At 42.9% G+C, this 17745-nt stretch overlaps 1 non-coding gene across 1 annotated transcript; it reads left to right on the top strand.

Annotated features, from left to right (window-relative positions):
* Positions 1 to 3949: 3949 nt before the first annotated feature.
* TRNAE-CUC (transfer RNA glutamic acid (anticodon CUC)) lies at positions 3950 to 4022 on the top strand. Its single transcript has one exon. It is a non-coding gene; the product is annotated as a tRNA-Glu (tRNA).
* The last annotated feature ends 13723 nt before the right edge of the window (positions 4023 to 17745 follow it).

Raw genomic sequence — 17745 nt, 5'->3', positions numbered from 1 at the left:
CAAGGGGAGTTGTCCAGACAAGAAATCAGACGTCGGTCACAGGTGGCCAGCACAGGTTCATAAGGACCAGGTCAGGCCAGATGAAGGCCAACCACATTTTCTTTTTAATAAGGTTATTAGTCTGCTCAACCAAGGGACATGCTGTGTCTGATTTTCAACAAGATGTTTGGCCAAATCTCGCAAGATATTCTGTGGACAGGAAGGAGAAAGGCAGAGACTGGAGTTTTGGCAACCACCCTCCCCAAGGATGACTGGTGGACGGATTGATGTTAGTCTCAGACATCACTGCCTAGTGTTTCCATCGAGAGCCCAGACAGGCTGAAACCCCACAGATGCTCCCATTGCCCTTCCCTTGATAGATGTCTCTGCCAGTCCCATCCACCCATATGCATGACCTGCTCCCCTGGCCATGCTTTCTTTGTCTCTGGTCCTAGACTCCTGTGATTCCCCAGCCTGGAACTCTCTTCTGTCTCTGATGTCATAGCTTTCACATCTTAACTTAGCGGTCATTTCCACAAGGAAGTGTTCCCTAACCACTGCCCACCAAGGCCGGACTAGATGTTTACCTCTGGACCTCTCTCCCCCCTGCCACATGTGCCCAGTACATGCCCTATTAACCTCATCATCACCAGGAAGGCACACATTGTTGGTGACTAGTTTCTATACCTCTTTAGACCATAAAGTCCATGAGGGAAGGGATACGTCTGTCTTCGTCATAATATCCAGTATCATGATTGGCATATCATAGGTTTTCAATAAATATTTGTGGAATGAATGATTGAATAAAATCAAATAATCTTTGATTAATAATAACAAACTCAGAATCCAAAAAAAGATCCCATTATCTGGGATGGTGGGGTAAGTCGAGCAAGATTAATTTCAACTAGGATAAACGTAAAGTAAAACACATGGGTGTTAACAATGACAAAAAAGTCATGAATGAAAACAAGGTGAGGGAGGAATGATTTTAGCAGCACGTGTGAAAAAAACTTGGGATTTTAATTGACGGTGAGTTGAATGTGATTGGGCCACCCAAAAATATCACACAGTTTTAGTCTTTATGATTAGGAGCCAAGTGTCTAGAAGTAATGAATTCCAAACTGGTCAAACCACACTGAGCACTGTGACTATTCCAGGTGCCATATATTAATACCAAAGATGACCAAACAGACTGCTTTTAGAGGGAAACAGTCAGAATGAAGAGAATATTTAAAGCTAAGTTATACAAAGAATAGCCAAAGAACATTGGGTTGTTCAGTCTAGACCAAAAAAAAAAAAAAAAGATTTAGGTAGAGGACATGATCACTGTCATGCGGAAGGCAAATTAGACTTATTCTCTCTTGAAAATAGGACCAGCATCAGTGGTAGGAACTACAGGTGGGCAGGAGAGATTTTTATTTCCATGTAGAACTAATTGTAATAGGATCAGAGCTGGTAGAAAACGGGTGGAACTGAGGCTCAGGAGGTTTGGGAGAAACTCTATCCCTAGAAACCTTCAATCCAACAAGTCTTCAACCAAATGGATGTGCACTTGACCAGGATGTCAAATTGAGGATTTTAAGAAGCAGGTGCAAGTTTCAACTTGACATCCTCCACCAAGCCTCTTCCAGATTATTCAGAAAAGGGCCTGTGTGGGCCTCCTATTCCTGCATTTCAGTAACATCCTCAGATTCACATGCTGGAGGCAGCCACATTGCTCAATCACACAAACCCTGAGCTGTTTTACTTCTATTTTGTTATATCTCACCTTATAACGTAGAGCCTCATTAACTAAAAGTTAAGGGACCTGGTTTCTAGTCCCAGATCTGCCGCTGATTAGCTGTGGGCTTACCATCTTGTTTAAGCTCAACTTCTTCGTCTGTAAAGTTTGGATTCATCAGTCACTTGGTTATTTCCACATTAAAGTTCTAAAACATTACTGTTTCTCAGACTTGGTTCGTGGACCAGAATCACCAAGGGAGCCTGTTTAATATATAGATACTTAGACCCCATCATAAAATCTGGGAATGGAATCCAAGAATATGAATTTTTAATAAAGCACCATACATTGTTAATATGTTCACTGACCATTCTGAAACAAAAGAATTTGTGTTCCCTTGAGATCAGAAAAACAAATAAGCAGAACTCAGGCACAGAAAGGTTAACTCGGTGGCCTATACCTCATAGTAAAATCTGAATTATTCCTAGAAGAAAATAATCAGGTTATTTCCTGTTTTCTTCAAGGACTTGAAAATTTAAATGACGAGGTGGTTAGAGAATGAGAAAAATCTCCAAGACATGTCTTAGTAGGGCTGGAGAAGTCCTAAACCCTGTCTGGTAAGGAAGGATTCAGAGCTCAGAGACAAGAGGCAAAGCAAAGACTCCAAAGCAGGTGAGCACAATAGGCCCAACCCCCAACAGCAGGGACCACACCACACCTGTCAGTAAGCTCTCCCTGAACCCACTTACCCCTCAGGAGTCACATGACTCAGGGTTTGAAAAACTGGGAAAATGGGAAAAACAAGGGAGGGTCTTAATTAACAGAAAACCACCCTAGGAAAGTAAGCCCAGGAAAGCAAGACTTGCACACGGAGAAATGACTCTGTCATAGGAATGTTCGTTATCCAGAAGTAGCTCTACAAAAGCTTTGCATTTCCTTCCCCAATTTCAAAGTCCCAGAGAGCTGTTTTCCCAAACTTGCCATGAAACTTTCCTGGTTTGAAGACCTAGTGAAATTAATCCCATGTAGATGTGAGACTATCTCCACTGGCCAAGCCCACTTTCTTCTATATACTTTCACTGAGGTTTTCCCGACGCTGAGAATTACAGTGTACGTTTTCCTTAATCTCTATTTAAAAAGCACATGACATTACTGATTTTGAAAATGCTGGTTTTGTCCTACAGTTTATTATCCAGGCAAGCACCCTAAAATAACAGTTTTACTAAGTCCGTTGCTTGCATAAGCCTCACTCTCTGATATTTAAGCTGAAAAATCCCAGATGCTGGCACATTCAATATTTATACATTTAGCAACAACTTCAGACCCTGCCTCTCCAGAAGCACTCCCTTCCCAAAAGCAAATCCACGAATGCTCATTATACATGTAAATATTGCCTAATATAGGGCTTCCAGCTGTTCAGATGAGGCACATTGAATGAAGTTACGACCACAGGTTCGTGGTTAAGATCACGAATCTGTCAAGTACTGGGGTCTTGAACAAACCAAAACAACTTCAATCCCCTCTCCCCTTAAAAATACAGAAAGGCTTTACATAAATCATGGGTACTCACTAGGCATTAAGTTCTTAACACACTGAAACCTCTGGTAGCATTTCCTTAAATGATACTTCTACCTTTCAGCTCTAAAAGTCACTAAAGTATCTCCACCAAATCAGCTATGAAGCAAATAAACTCTAGGAAGATGCCTCAACGTTAACACAAATATTCCTAATGCTGAGAAGTATAAAGAAGAAATCTTGCCTATGAGAAAAGCTAATTTCGTATTCCTATCAGAGAGTCATCAAGTAATACTGCTGGAAAAATAAAAAGTACCTCACCCAGAAAGAGTTGAATTAAGCAGATGGATTTTGACAGGATCTACATAATTAAAGTTTCCACTGCAGCTTTAGAAACTCCTGTTCTGAAACCCATTTTGTCAGCCAATGCTAAAGAATGTTTTTTGGCTCAGGAACATAAAAATCCAAATAGTCCCAGAGGAGAAGCTGCCTCTCAGCCTGGACACCTTCAGACAATGCCTTTCAAAGAACAACTCTTTTGCCTAGAAATGGACCTTGTCATTGACATTGTCATGTTAATTGGCCAAATTCAAGCACAAGTCATTTCTCAAACCAGCAACCGGAGGATCTTGGGTGGACTGTTTTAATACCTTTTCCTAAAGGAAAAGAGACATGCTAATAAAAAGTCAACCTTGGCATTTTAGTCCTTAAAATTAAGAACCCAAGACCAAGGGTGCCTGGCTGGCTCAGTCAGTAGAGCATGTGACTCTCAATCTCAGGGTCATGAGTTCAAGCTCCATGTTGGGCATGGAGCTTACTTAAAAAGAAGAAGAAGGAAGGAAGGAAGGGAGGAAGGAAGGGAGGAAGGAAGGAAGGAAGGAAGGAAGGAAGGAAGGAAGGAAGGAAGGAAGGAAGGAAGAAAGGAAGGAAGAAAGAAAGAAATTATCAACCAAGAGTGAGGATTGAATGAGAACCCAAGACCAAAATGCTTCTTGTTAGCTGCTGCCAACCAAGAGGACTTCCCCTTTGTATTCTTTACTAAACAGTAAGAAAAGGCACCCAGGGAAACCTGTGTGGTGCATTTGGTTAAGCTTCTGACTCTTGGTTTCGGCTCAGGTCATGATATCAGGGTTGTGAGATGGAGTCCCACATAAGACTCTGAGCTGAGTGAAGGATTCTCTCTCCCTCTTCCTATGACCCTTTCCCTCCTTTCTCTTTCTCTCTCTCTCTAATAAATAAATCTTAGGGAAAAGAAAGAAAGAAAAAAGCACCCAGACCTCAAAACTCCATATACTACTAAGTGATTGGAAGTAGTAAGAATAGATTGGTATGCACATAAAACCCAAAATCTTATATCAACCTTCAGATTTCTTCTGAAGCAAATTTCATTCCATACCTGTTCACAAGGAGCAGAGATTTATGTTTAAAGAGAGAGACTGAGGGTCCCATAAAGTTTGGCTCCTGAGCTCTAGGCTGTATATAAGGTAACCAACTGAAGGGTGCTGCGAACAAATGCAGAAGGCAAAGCCCTCTTCGAGGGATAAAAAGTTCAATTCCCCCCACTCCCCCCCACTCCCCCCACTCCCCCCCACTCCCCCCACTCTCCCTACCCACAAAAACAAAGCTATGTGAACCACATTCTTGAAATGAGATTTGGATTTCTGGGCCTGAAGGTAAGGCGTTGTGCTGCAGACACCAGCGCCATTTCTGACTCATTCCTTTCCTGGCTGACCCTGACAGAGCCTGAGGAGGATGACTTGGTTTCTGGGGCTCTGTAGCTGGAAACCTGAAGGCTCTATTTTGCCATTTATGGATGAGAAGGGTTTTTTTTTTAAAAGATTGTATTTATTTATTTGAGAGAGAGTGATAGCAAGAGTGGGACGGGAGGCAGGGGGAGCAGAGGGAAAGGGAGAAGCAGACTCCCCACAGAGCAGGGAGCCCGACCCAGGGCTCCATCCTGGGACTCTGGGATCATGTCCTGAGCCAAAGGCAGATGCTTAACCCAGGCGCCCTGAGAATTTATTCTTGACAGACCTTTTCTACCTGGTTCAGATCTACTACTGAGGCCGTAACTTTTAAATTGGTTACAAGAAATAAATTATATAATTGGGAAGAATAACTGGAAAGGTCTACTCTACTTGGAAAGAGTAGATTTTAAATACTTGAAAACACATAAATGTTGGTTGTATTACCACTTCTGTAAAACTCATCCCATTGATTTGAAACTCACAAGCATTTGTTTGGAGGAGTCACTAAGATACTCTCTTACCCAACTGTCTACAAGGACTGGTGCTAGCAAGCGTACAACACATCTCTTTGGTTTAGAAATCAGACTTTGCTGGGCGCCTGGGTGGCTCAGTTGGTTAAGTGACTGCCTTCGGCTCAGATCATGATCCTGGAGTCCCGGGATCGAGTCCCGCATCGGGCTCCCTGCTCGGCAGGGAGTCTGCTTCTCCCTCTGACCCAACCCCCTCTCATGCTCTCTCTCTCTCTCGCATTCTCTCAAAAGAAAATTTAGAAATCAGACTTTGCTGGGCCACTAGTGTTGTGAAAGAGTCTTACATCTTAGGAATAAACCTGAAGACCTAATCAGTATACACCTGAGAGCTAGAAAAGGCCAGGAAATTGACTCCCTCCCCAGAAACGAGCAATGAGTAAAATCAAGATCTAATTCAGTGACCTGGAAGCCAGCACTGACTTACCTAGGGGAGGCTGATGGGGCTTCTGTAACCAGGTCCACGATGACAGGTGCTTTGGACATTCCTGAGATGGCATCCACTTAGGCCTCTTGTGAGGGTTGGACACATTGTGGCCCTGCACCACCCTCCGCATGTAGATTGGGGGCCCAGGAAGGAAGGAGCAGAGAAAAGTCTTCAAGGTTTGGGAAGGCTACAGAAGTTGCTTGATTCACAAGTATTTACAATAGGAAAAATATATTGTGTTCTGAGTTGGGTACAATATAACTGATGTAGAAACAGAAATGTGAATATAGAACTCTATCTTGGCACAGGTTCTATGCATTGTTAGAAGAAACCAGTAATTCCCAAGGGCTGCGTCCAATTTTAAAAAATCACTCTCCCTTGGGCACCTGAGTGGCTCAGTCAGTTAAGTGTCTGCCTTCGGCTCAGGTCATGATCCCAGGTTGCTGGGATCGAGCCTGGCATCAGGCTCCCTACTCAGCAGAGAGCCTATTTATCACTCTGCCCCTCCTCCCTGCTCCTGTGCGCTCTCTCACTCTTTCTCTCTAATAAATAAATAAAATCTTTTTAAAAAAATCATTCTCCCTTATCCTATCACCCTGTGCCCTTATACACATATTCACACACACATACATATGTATTTTATACAAGTAAAATCAAGTTGAAGAACTATAGGTCCAGTCCCACTCTAAAGCCTTCAGGGAACACCTAATCTTATCTACTTCTGTGACCAATGAGAAAATTGAGGTCAGAGACATATTGTGACTTGCCCAAGATCTAGGCAAGACTAGAGCCCAGGAACCCAGTCTCTTAATCCAGCTTTTTTTCCAATCATACTAGCTAAAATGTTGGACAAAGGGCCTCGGCACAGTATTCAGCATCATGACAAGCCATCCTCCCAACCCCTTCAGCACATGTGCTCACCAGCCAGGCCTTTCGATGGCCTCACCCCACTGTACTCTATCCTTCCCACACCCTCACCTTCAGCCAAGATTGGTCAACTGAGAAGCCAAGGATCTCTCAACTCATTTCAGCAAAGCCACAGAAACATAAAACTGAGGGGCCCAGGAATGGTAATCAGAGTCTGGTGGGGCTGGAAACACTGTGTTTGCGGGAGGAGGGGAGGAGATTGTCGGAGATGGATGGCGATGGAAGATGTTTTGAGGATAGATGGCGATGGGTCTTGAATGTCCTACTGAGAGATAAGAAATAAATTCGGAACCTTTCTAATGCATGGGCCCAGCCTGCTTAGAAAAAGACTTATCCAGGGCCACCTGGGTGGCTCTGTTGTTAAGCATCTGCCTTCGGCTCAGGTCATGGTCCCAGGGTCCTGGGATCAAGCCCCCCATAGGGCTCCCTGCTCCGCGGGAAGCCTGCTTCTCTCTCTCCCACTCCTCTGCTTGTGTTGCCTCTCTTGCTCTGTCTCTCTCTATCAAATAAATAAATAAATAAATAAATAAATAAATAAATGTCTTTAAAAAAAAAGATTTATCCATCATGACAATTGCATTTGTTTCTTTCTGTGTTTAATGTGTGTGATCCCACTAGTGTGGATGCTCTTTGAGGACAGGGACAATGACTATCATGTTCAATACCACCCCCGCAGTGGCCAGCAAAATGACTGGCATACACAAGTACTACAAAGATATGGGTTACTGAAGGAATACAAACACAACTATAGACATGCAACTCCCCTTATACCTGCTACATGTGAGCTCTCTTGGTCAGTGGCCCACATCTATATTTTAGGAAATAAGGATAGCCCGAGGGGTGCTCCCCCTGGAGTTTTTCCCCACCAGTTACAAGAATAGCAGGTAGAGCTCTATATTCATATTTCTGTTTCTACATCAGTTATATGGCACCCAAACTAGGATACAACATATTCTCCCTGTTGTAAACACTTCTGGATCAAACAACTTGTATAACCTTCCCAAACCCTGAAGACAATATCAAGAGGATGGAACAATGGCCTGGGAATGAAGAAGCTTCTCCTGCTGGCTCATTCTCTGACTCACACCTGACCAAGGACAAATCACTTAACCTCAGCTTGCCTTGTTTTTACTGTATGCAAAATAGAGCCGATAACAATATAAGCCTCCTCCTTCCCTTGGAGGGATATTCTGAGAATTGGGGAGATGCTATCTTGGAAGTGATTAGAGCTCCCAAGAACTGGGCTCTTAATACAGAAGCAGTGTTGTTCTCAGGTTGTGCTACAGCTGCTGTTTTTCTCATGAAAGGTCCATATTGTGAGGCCTTGTTGGCAAGGAGAAGCAACTGTTGCTATGTGTTGACACAATGCTACAACAAGCAGGAGGGCAGGCACCTCAAGAGTTTAATGGTTCTGATTTCATTCATTGAATACCTTCTTCCTCACCTCAAACCTCAATCTCCATTATTCTTTATGGATAGGTGTTGTTTTTTCACTTTCCAACTTTCCCTAGCTGCCAGGACATCTGGAGAAAAACAAAGCTGGTCCAAGACATATATATATATATTTTTTTTTTCTCAGTTGAATCAGAGAACCACAAGGGGAGTGTTATTTCTTGAAGAGTCACCCAGTTCATTCAATTTGACAATCAAACAATTTCTGAGCATTTTCTGTACCGAGGCTATATAAGGACTGTTTTCTGAACAGGTGTGTGGTCAGATGGCCATGCATGTACTTAGGGAGAGGAACAAGACAGAAAAGTCACTGCCCTGGAAAATCAAGATCATATACAGATTATATAAATAAAACATAGTTTCTGCTTTTGCAGAGCTCAGAGGCAGCAAGAAACAAACTGAGTTCACTAAAGGCAAATTATAAATAACTTGTAAGTAAACTTGCCTGAGAGTACAGAGCAGAGAATATGTAATTCTGATGCTGAGATTAGGAAGAAGTATTCAGAAGAGATCTCTCAGGGAAAGCAAGTTTCTCAGCAATGAGAACAGGGTATGCAAAGTCCCAGAAACATTAAACTGAGTGAAACAGGGATGGTAATCAGAGTTCAAGGCATGGGAGCACCATGGGTTTTGGGAGAGTGTTGCATGGGGTTAGAGTTGGAAGGGATTTTGAGATAGCTTATCAAGGGTTCTGGGATACTTGCTGAGAGCCTGGGAATTCATGCGAGCAACGGGAGGCATCACACATCTTGAGTTGGCCAGTAGGATACAAACTACACTTTGGGAAATGTGATTCCTGGAGTCTGGGAGAACTCAGGAGGACTACAGTAGTGATTCGGGAGGGACATGGTGAATAGCCTCTGCAAATGGCTGAAGGTACAGAGAGGGAAGAGGGCATCAAATGGACCATGGTTGCCTACAAACTGGGTGGAGTTCTTGAAGCAGAAGGAAAGGAGAACTGTGGTCAAACTATTCCATTCTGCTTACACTCTAAACCCAAATAACCACTCTCCTAGACCAAGCCTCAAGAAGAACCACTTTATGAGTTTTCGCATGAAATCCTTACTTCCAGCAGAGCAAGAATATATTCCTCTTTAGATTGAATCATTACAACCAAACCATGTCCATGGAGGTCACAGGATACCAGTAGCAGGAAAGATGTGAAAAAAGAGATGAAACAAAGAAGGATAGAGAAAATAAAAGGGGAATAAAAAGGGAGGCATCTGCCAATCATGATGTCTCACTCCAGTTGCCTCGCCCAACTCTAGGGCTTAGAACATCATCTAAAAGAAGATCCCCAGTTTCCACAGCCTCGAGACAAACAGTTCTTGCTTTTGGCCTCTCAGTGGATAATAACTTTTTGGGACTTGATTAGAGCAAAAACCTCTGTAAGCATCATCACAACATCTCTCACTTGGAATTGCCAGTGATGGTAGTCCTTACTCGAACATTTGAAATGTCTTAGTAATATATAAATTCATTCATTCAGTCAGTCAGTCATTCATTCATTCTGCACATGGTTTGACTGCCCATTATGATTATAAGTTCCTCAAATGTATTAGTTCATTCAACATTCAACCACGTTTGTTATACAGCTACTGTATACTAAGCCCTGTGCCAGGCTTTAGAAAAACTGAGGTGTACAAAACAGGTGTTACTGTCATAATCCCTGACTCCATGTAGCTTCCAGTCTCATAGGGAAAACAGACATTAAAGAAATATTTAAACACTCTAATTACAATTCTGCTATGAGGGAATAGTATGGGCACCATAAAAGCAGTCAGATTTGGTCCCATCGATCCCCATAGACTTGAAGGGTGGGAGGAATTTGCCAAGCAGAAAGTGGAGGGAAGAGTATTCCAGGTAGAGTCAATAGCCACATGAGGGCCTGAGATCGGCCTCTGGCATGACAGAGATCAGAGAGGACAGTGTGGTCAGAACCTAATAAGCAAGGAAGAGAGCAGCAGCAGGTGAGTCTGGCAACTCACAGAGATGACCCTTCTCCATGTCCTACAATTACCGCCTTAGCACTTAGCAAAGCAAACCTCAAGAACATATGAATAAATGCAGCTTGGAGTACTAAAGGTGTACTCACCTACTGGCACCCCCCCAGCATGGAATTCATCTTTACTGAGTAGTGTGAGGTTAGGTGAAATGGTTTCTGCAACTTTGCTTATGCCAAGAACAGTGTTGTAGAACTAGAAAATTCGCAACGAAGATATGATATGATCTGTCTTACCCACTTTATTATTCATCTGTCTCATGGCAGTAAAACCAGTATTGGAGTTGCTATTGAGGTGAAGACTTATGGAAGGCTCCATAAAAACCAAGTATAGGTTAGAAATTTGGTTTCGAGGTATTGTATTGTAGTAATACAATGTATTTCTCATGCAACTTCATTCTAGTGAAGAATAGAAGACAATAAGATCAAACTCTGTATAACAACTCATCTTTCTTGAAAGCATAATTTCCAAGTAAGTTTATAGATATGAAAAGGAAAAGGTAAACAAAGGGGTGGAGAACTGTATCAGTGCAAATCCCAGGGAGAAACAGAATTTGCCCACAGATGATTCAGATGAAGAGATGCGCATGACAAAAATATATCTACACAGTTCACGACAGAGTTAAGGGAAGGAATGAACTAGGGGTGTGCAGTCTGCCAGGGATAGAAAGCATGGAGGAAGTTCCCCAGGACTAGGGCCAAAGGGATCCAGAGAGGGAACAGTGGTACTGGTGTCCAGGGCAGAAGCTATCGTTGTGCAGGAAGAAGCTGGGATGGAGGAAAGACACATCCTAAGACTTCTCTCTCTCTCTCTCTCTCTCTCACTGTCTCTCTCCAGGGTCCCTGCTGTGCCTCTGGTTGCTCAACCCAATTGCAAACCAGCCATCAAAGAAGCTTGGATGACATGGCCTTCAGAGTCTGTTTTCAGGGCACAGAGAGAGAGGGAAGGGGGGAATGAATGGATCCAGAAATAGAGCAAATGGAGAACAGTCAGCATAAGTATGATGGGAAAATATGGTGTTACTGTAACAGGAAAGGGAGGGAAAATTGCTGGTTATATAACCTATAATATATAAATACTCTGAAAAATAACATATAATACATAATGTAATATATAATACATAATGTAATATATAATGCACTCGACTTTCAATGCACTCGAATGATCAATTCACAAATATATCTATTTTTTAATTTTATTTTACTATATGTCAACTATTATATATATTGTATACATCATATAAATATATAAGGCATATCTATACATACATGTATATATTTATATATGTGGTATATGTACTTTCATACATAGTTAGGTTGAAGAAAAGTCTGCATGGACAAGATGTTCTGGCCCCATCGATGGTTGATGCAGAAAATGGAAGCGGCACAGACCTTTGCTCTTATTGCTGTGACTTCCATGTGTCTGCCACTGGCAAAGGGCTGTTTCCAAATGGAAAGGGCTATAAAAATGACTCATTTACAGAGTCAGTCTGTGAGGGGAATGTCGTAGACACTTTCTGAGGTGCACAAGTTCCCTTCTCTCTGGAAACAACACCCTGATTTGCAGGAAGTGGCCCCCAATAGCCCTTTTATATGACAGATGCCGTTTTTTAGGGCAGATGCCCTTCTCTACCACCTCTGTGCACCAAACCCTTTCCTTTGCTTCAGGGCCCAGTTCAAATGGGATCTCTCCTGTGTAACCTGACCAGTCTCCACAGTCATGTACTTTATGTCTCACACTCGTCCGTCTCCTCAGGGAGCTAGGACATGTCTTATATTCATTTCAGTTTCCTCCTCATGGTTGGCATAAATGAAAACAAATGAAGGAGGTGAACTTGTTACTTTAAATGTTCATGAATGCTGAAATCAGTCTGTGAATGCCAAAATGGGGCAGCTCAAACCAAAGAGGCATCCTTATCCAACTGGAGCCTCTCTTTGACTTTTTAGGGTCAGAATCCTTATCGGATTTATAGTCTGATTTTCCTTGGAGGGAGAGAATGGTAGGAGAGAAAAAAGACAGGAAAGAACACCCTGTTCTTAGAGTATACAACTCCAGTTCTAGATTCAAATGAAATCAAGAATACAGGGAAAGACAGATAAATCCAGACAAGCATGGAAGTGTTGAGGAATATAATGCCAAGCTTTCCATCCATCAGTGACAGCAATGCGCCCAGGACTGAACCAAGGGCAGAAGCCTTCTCGGCCATGGATACACCTCCTTACCTGGTAGCTAGAGAAGGAGATGCCGGGTGCTAGGTGTCATTTGAGGCCAGCAGTCCATAGGGAGATCACTAATCTATAGAGGTGCCGTAACACAATGTGACCTAGCAAACTGATGTCAAAAAGGACTCTTAATCTCTATTTTCACATGCATAAGTAACTGTACGCTGCATGTCAATGAGTTTTCCCTAAGCAGCCAGGCCATTGAAAACCATTTATGTGGTACTGGGTATGTATTTTAATGGCATTAGTCTAAAGGTCAAGCAATGCAAAGAAAAGCAGCCAGGAAGCCTGCCAACAGCTGAGGCAGGTAATTGAGCGTGCAAAAGCACTCCCCTACCATTGGGGTTAGTCACATTTTTGTTTATTTCTCCAGTGCATGGTATGGAAATGGCATTCTTTTATTTTCTCTTCTCTGTTTATGTTAGAAAGCAAGCATCAAGATAAGGATTATCTTTCTAGAAATAATACTGCTATTGTCGATAGTCTATCAGCAAAAGCTGGGCTTCCACTCTCAAGGAGAGTCAGGGAGAGTCAGGTATCAGCTCTCAGAGCAAACGTCCAGGATCACAATGAAGACTGGAACAAAACCGAGAACAGAGGTGGAGCTTTAAAAATATGGGACTTCCCAACCTCGAATTCCAGTTTAGAGACCTGGCAGACCAGAAGTGGGTAAATACTTGAGTAGTTTATTGCAATGACTGCTTGCTGCAGCCACAGGGAATGACATCCCTCCATCCCTCCATCTGTCTGTCCATTCATCCAAAAGAACATATATTTAACACATAAATAATAGTGATAATAATATGTATCTAGAATATCATTTATTTCTCATCCCGTTCCAGAAACTGAACCCAGTGATTTGTATAGATTACCTCATGCCATGCTTATAACAGCCCTGATATTCCTACTGAATGAAAGTAGAAACTGAGACCTAGAAGAAATTAAGTAAGGCTGCCCGAGGAGCCAGAGAGTAGAGACTGTACCTAATCCAGGCCTAATCACCAGGTCCAAGCTCTTAAGCCCAACACTGGTCTGCTATCTTATTTACAAGACCCTGCTAGGAGCCACAGAGGACACTAAACAGAGAAAGGCACTGCCCTCAGGGAACTTACAGTCTAGTAGAGGAACAGAACAATAAAAGGAACTAGGAAATACTGGTGGGAAAAATGGCATCTTCCCCAAGGTTCCCAAGCTCAAAATGTTCTGGAAAGACTTTGTAGAAGGAGCATCTGAATTAAGTCTTTGTTATCGATGCTATTAGGCCAAAAGGAAGTGTAAAGAACTTTTTAGAAATTAGAAATGTATCTCCAGTGGCATGCGTGCACGCGCATGCACACACACACACACACACACAGGCTTTTTGAAGATGACTAAAAATTATTTCTCTGTAAAAGGTTTGTTTAAGCTAATTTCAAAATGGCTCTTTATTCCCTTCAAATGCTTCAGTTCACTGGGAGTCCAGGTTAGAAGTATGTTAGAGAGATAGGGGAAGGACCTGCAAGATTTTGTAGATTCCCTCGGAGAACCACCCACTTGGTAGAGGCACTAAGGATGGAGCCCTTGTGATGAGCCACATTTTGTGCTATAGATACTATATCATTTTACCCTCAATTTGATGAAGCAGTTCCTTATTCTCCATTGAATTATGAAAAATCTCTAAGAAATTAACTAATTTGCCCAAGTACATGGAGCTATAGTCATGACGCCTAACATTTGAGCACTGTTCTCTCTGATACGCAGCTACTAACTAACCAGTATTCGTCATGAGTCTGTAGCTTTCATGCTAACTAGGGATAGCTCAGCCTTCAAGTAAGCACTAAGAGACTGCTGAACTGGGACATTTTCCCAAACTCTTCCTTTTCCCCAAGGGAATCAAATTGTTTTTGGTTTGTTTTTTTAATGAAAAAGGAGAAAAAGAAGAAAGAGTGGGAGGAGGAGAAAAAATAAATTAATTTAGGGCCCGGAATATGTCAGTCATTCATGGTGCTAATTTATTTCCCAAAAGTAATATGCAGGCAACATTTCTCAAAATTACCTAACTGTAAAGGGTCAAATGTTGATCTTTCAGGAGCTCTACTAGAGATGGAAGGGGGGAATACAGCTGTCAGAAAGACAAGATTAACAGAGGCAAATGCCAAAGGCCCATAAGGAAAACCAACTATCCCCCCAAAACTTCCTTCAATGTATGGAAAGCTGAGGGCGTTTGCCCTTCTCTAGTGAGTCACCAAGGATATTGTCGCATCGTTCATCAGAGGAACAAGCCAAAGGCAAGAGATTCTGCCTGCAGAAGGGACAGACTAGATGCACAGATGTTGAAGAGGCCGTGGGTGCCTGATGACATTTAGCCCAGAGTAACTTAGAGAGAAGCTCAGGCCCCTACACTTCAGCAGACTTGCACTATCTTTGGCATAAAGTTCTATGACTGGTAGCTAAGAGCTTCTGAGTCCCCAAACAAGAGCTTGTGGAAAAGGCAATAATTCTCTAGACTATGTAAACCTCTTCTTGGAAATCAAAAATCTTCCAGACTAACATTTCCAAGATATTTGTAGTCGATAACAACTGGCAGACAAACCTGCAATGATTCAGAGGGGATGGACTTGGGCTTGCCTCTTCCAGGATGCAGGGAAGTATTCAAGAATTTCCTATAAGGGAGCAGAAAGCTTCTCCCGAGTAAGAATACTGACCGCTCGGAATCTGGGCTGAGAGAAAGAGGAAAAGATATGATCCAAAGGTTTATGTGTTCCACTCCGGGTGATGGAGTAAAAGGTCATTTGGAATGTTCCCAGAAGATTGCAATTAATAAAGTTCATTCCAAACAGGCATCTTACAGGTCCCGTATTGAGGGACTCTCAAGGTGGTCAGAAAAGAGAGGCACCATCTGATAATCAGCCAGGACAAGGAAAACACCATATTGAAAAAATATTGCATGTGAATGGTTCCTCTCTTCTTGGGGGGGACAGGCGCAGAGGGCAAAATGAACTTTAGTCATCATTAAATTATCCCAGAGCAGGCACACTTAGCAAGGGTCAGCCTGGCCTGAAAAGACCTACCTATTGAATGGTCCAGGGAGAAAACCAGAAAGGTACCCACTGACCTGCAGATCCATAGTTTAGAAGAAGGTCTGATAGGGCAATTCTGTCTCTCTTTCCCACTCCCTCTGTTGGAGCCTTCACAGCAGGGTGCAGCTGCTGGTGGCCAGGGCCCAGGCTGCACCTCCCTATGGCCCCCGAAGCTTCCTCCTGAGGCTCCCTCTATGGGCATGCTTAGTGAGTGGATATGCAGCAGCCAGAAATGAATGAGGATATTTCTGGAAGTGCCCACAGTTCTTGCTCTGCTCCCACTGTTCTGCTCTGGGCACTGAACCCATCTCAAAAGACAAAAAAGACACAACAAGGAAGAATCTGCCTCACTAACCGGGACACTTCCCTCCTTTAGCTCCCCATTCCCTATCTGTTGGCTGCCTTTCTTCAGGGCTGCCAGCTTCTGGCAATGGACTCTTCTGCTGAGACCCTTGGCGCTCCTTCCTTTGCTCACTCAGCTGAAGAACCAGAAAACAGAACAAAGAAAAATGCTTGTCATTTGGGGGCAGATGGGAAAATTCTGTCCTAATTCCACCAAACCTCAAGTACAAGTGAGGAGAGACACAGGAGAGCCAGCAAAACGCCCCTGGGTAAGACCCAGCCTCCAATACCAGTTTGGTTCCTAAACTCTTGGCACCTCTCTGTGATAAAAGCGGATAGCATTCAGAAATGGGGGTTCCCAAAGACTGAGAAAGAAGTGTGGGCTTTTATTAGTTATTACTGAATATTTATGTCCCATTTATCACTGATTGTTGGCTATGAAAAAGCCAGATAAAGCAATTTGGCCTGGGGCTCTCACGAGTAACATGCCAGCCTATCAGAGGCCCCATTTCTGAGGTCTCCGATTGAGACAAAGGTCCTTTGTAAACTCTAAAGCCCCAGAGCATGGGCTTGAAGCTGTGTTGCTGCAAGCAGAAGGAAGAGGGAGAGAAAAAAGGAAAAGGCCATCTTTTGCTTTTCTCAGCAGAAACTTAGTATTGAGAGCAGGGACTTGTTAAAGGAAAGGGTTGCCAGGAAATGATGAGGACCAGGACGTGTGAGAACATCTTTCACAGATGTCCTCCCGGGACTGATAATTCAGCTCTGATGGGGCTGCATGCTTTAGTTTTGAAATCTCCAAAATAAAGAATGATTTGGAAACCTCCAAATACAGGTGCAGAACAGGATATGAATTTCCAGGTATGCCACTGTGGGGGACCTCTGTGATTGTCTCTCCCAGATCTGGAGAGGTTAAAGGCCTTTCTCTTTTTCAGAGGGGAGTTGAGTAGAGAGCAAGAAAGAAGCTGGAAGAGGTTACGTTCAAAATAAATCGAGAACTCTGTTGATTGTTCTTAGTCTGGAGAGAGAAGAATCACTCTTTCGCGGAACCAGTGCTCACTGAAATAGGTTCCCCCAACTTGGGGGATCCCCAGAAAAGCAGATTATCTGCTTGTGGTATTTTCTGTGCTCTGTTCCACTTTTTTTTTCCCCCCTTAGGGGATGGACCATCTAGGATAAACAATCAAATTCAGGCCAGAGAAGTGGGAGCAGACAAGAGAATTAGGAACTCAAGGCCCAGACCATGAGTATAAGAACTAAGATTGATTCAATGTTATCATTTTCTCACATTTATCATTGTTATTGGCACCTTGCTATTTCCTGATAAAAAGGCTCCCTGAAAGCCACTCTGGGGTCTCCATCAAAGGCAGCAAAATGGATCCAAGTGTCCCGTTAGTCACTCAAATCATCGCCCACTAGACTGTTCCCCTGAACAAGTAGCAGACATTGAAATTTTAATTTTTCTTTTTGTCCAAAACTGTCAGACTGTACTTGCACGGTTTTTAAATTCACATGGTATGATTACAATTAGCAGTCCCCCAACCCGCTTCAGCCCTGTCCCCTTCCTCCCCAGAGGCAACCACCTTCAATCCATTGAGCCCTTCCTTCTCACAGGCACTGCTATATTGGGAAGCAATATGTTTACCATGCTTTTTCTTGATTTATTAATGTTAAGCATTATTTATTGGTTTCCTGCCAAAGAAGATAGGAACTTTGCTATTTTATACATACATATCCAGCTTTCCTTCTCTCATCACCCCAAAAGAGCAATATTATAACATCATTCAGTTAATAGCAGTGTTCACATTATAACTATGCAAATATTGT

The sequence above is a fragment of the Callorhinus ursinus genome, unplaced genomic scaffold (assembly GCF_003265705.2).
Source record: "Callorhinus ursinus isolate GAN/ISIS: 27379988/994484 unplaced genomic scaffold, GSC_fseal_2.0 scaffold69, whole genome shotgun sequence".
NCBI classification, from domain to species: domain Eukaryota; kingdom Metazoa; phylum Chordata; class Mammalia; order Carnivora; family Otariidae; genus Callorhinus; species Callorhinus ursinus.
Note: the sequence above shows the minus strand (reverse complement) of the source record. Positions and strands in the feature narration are given on the sequence as shown.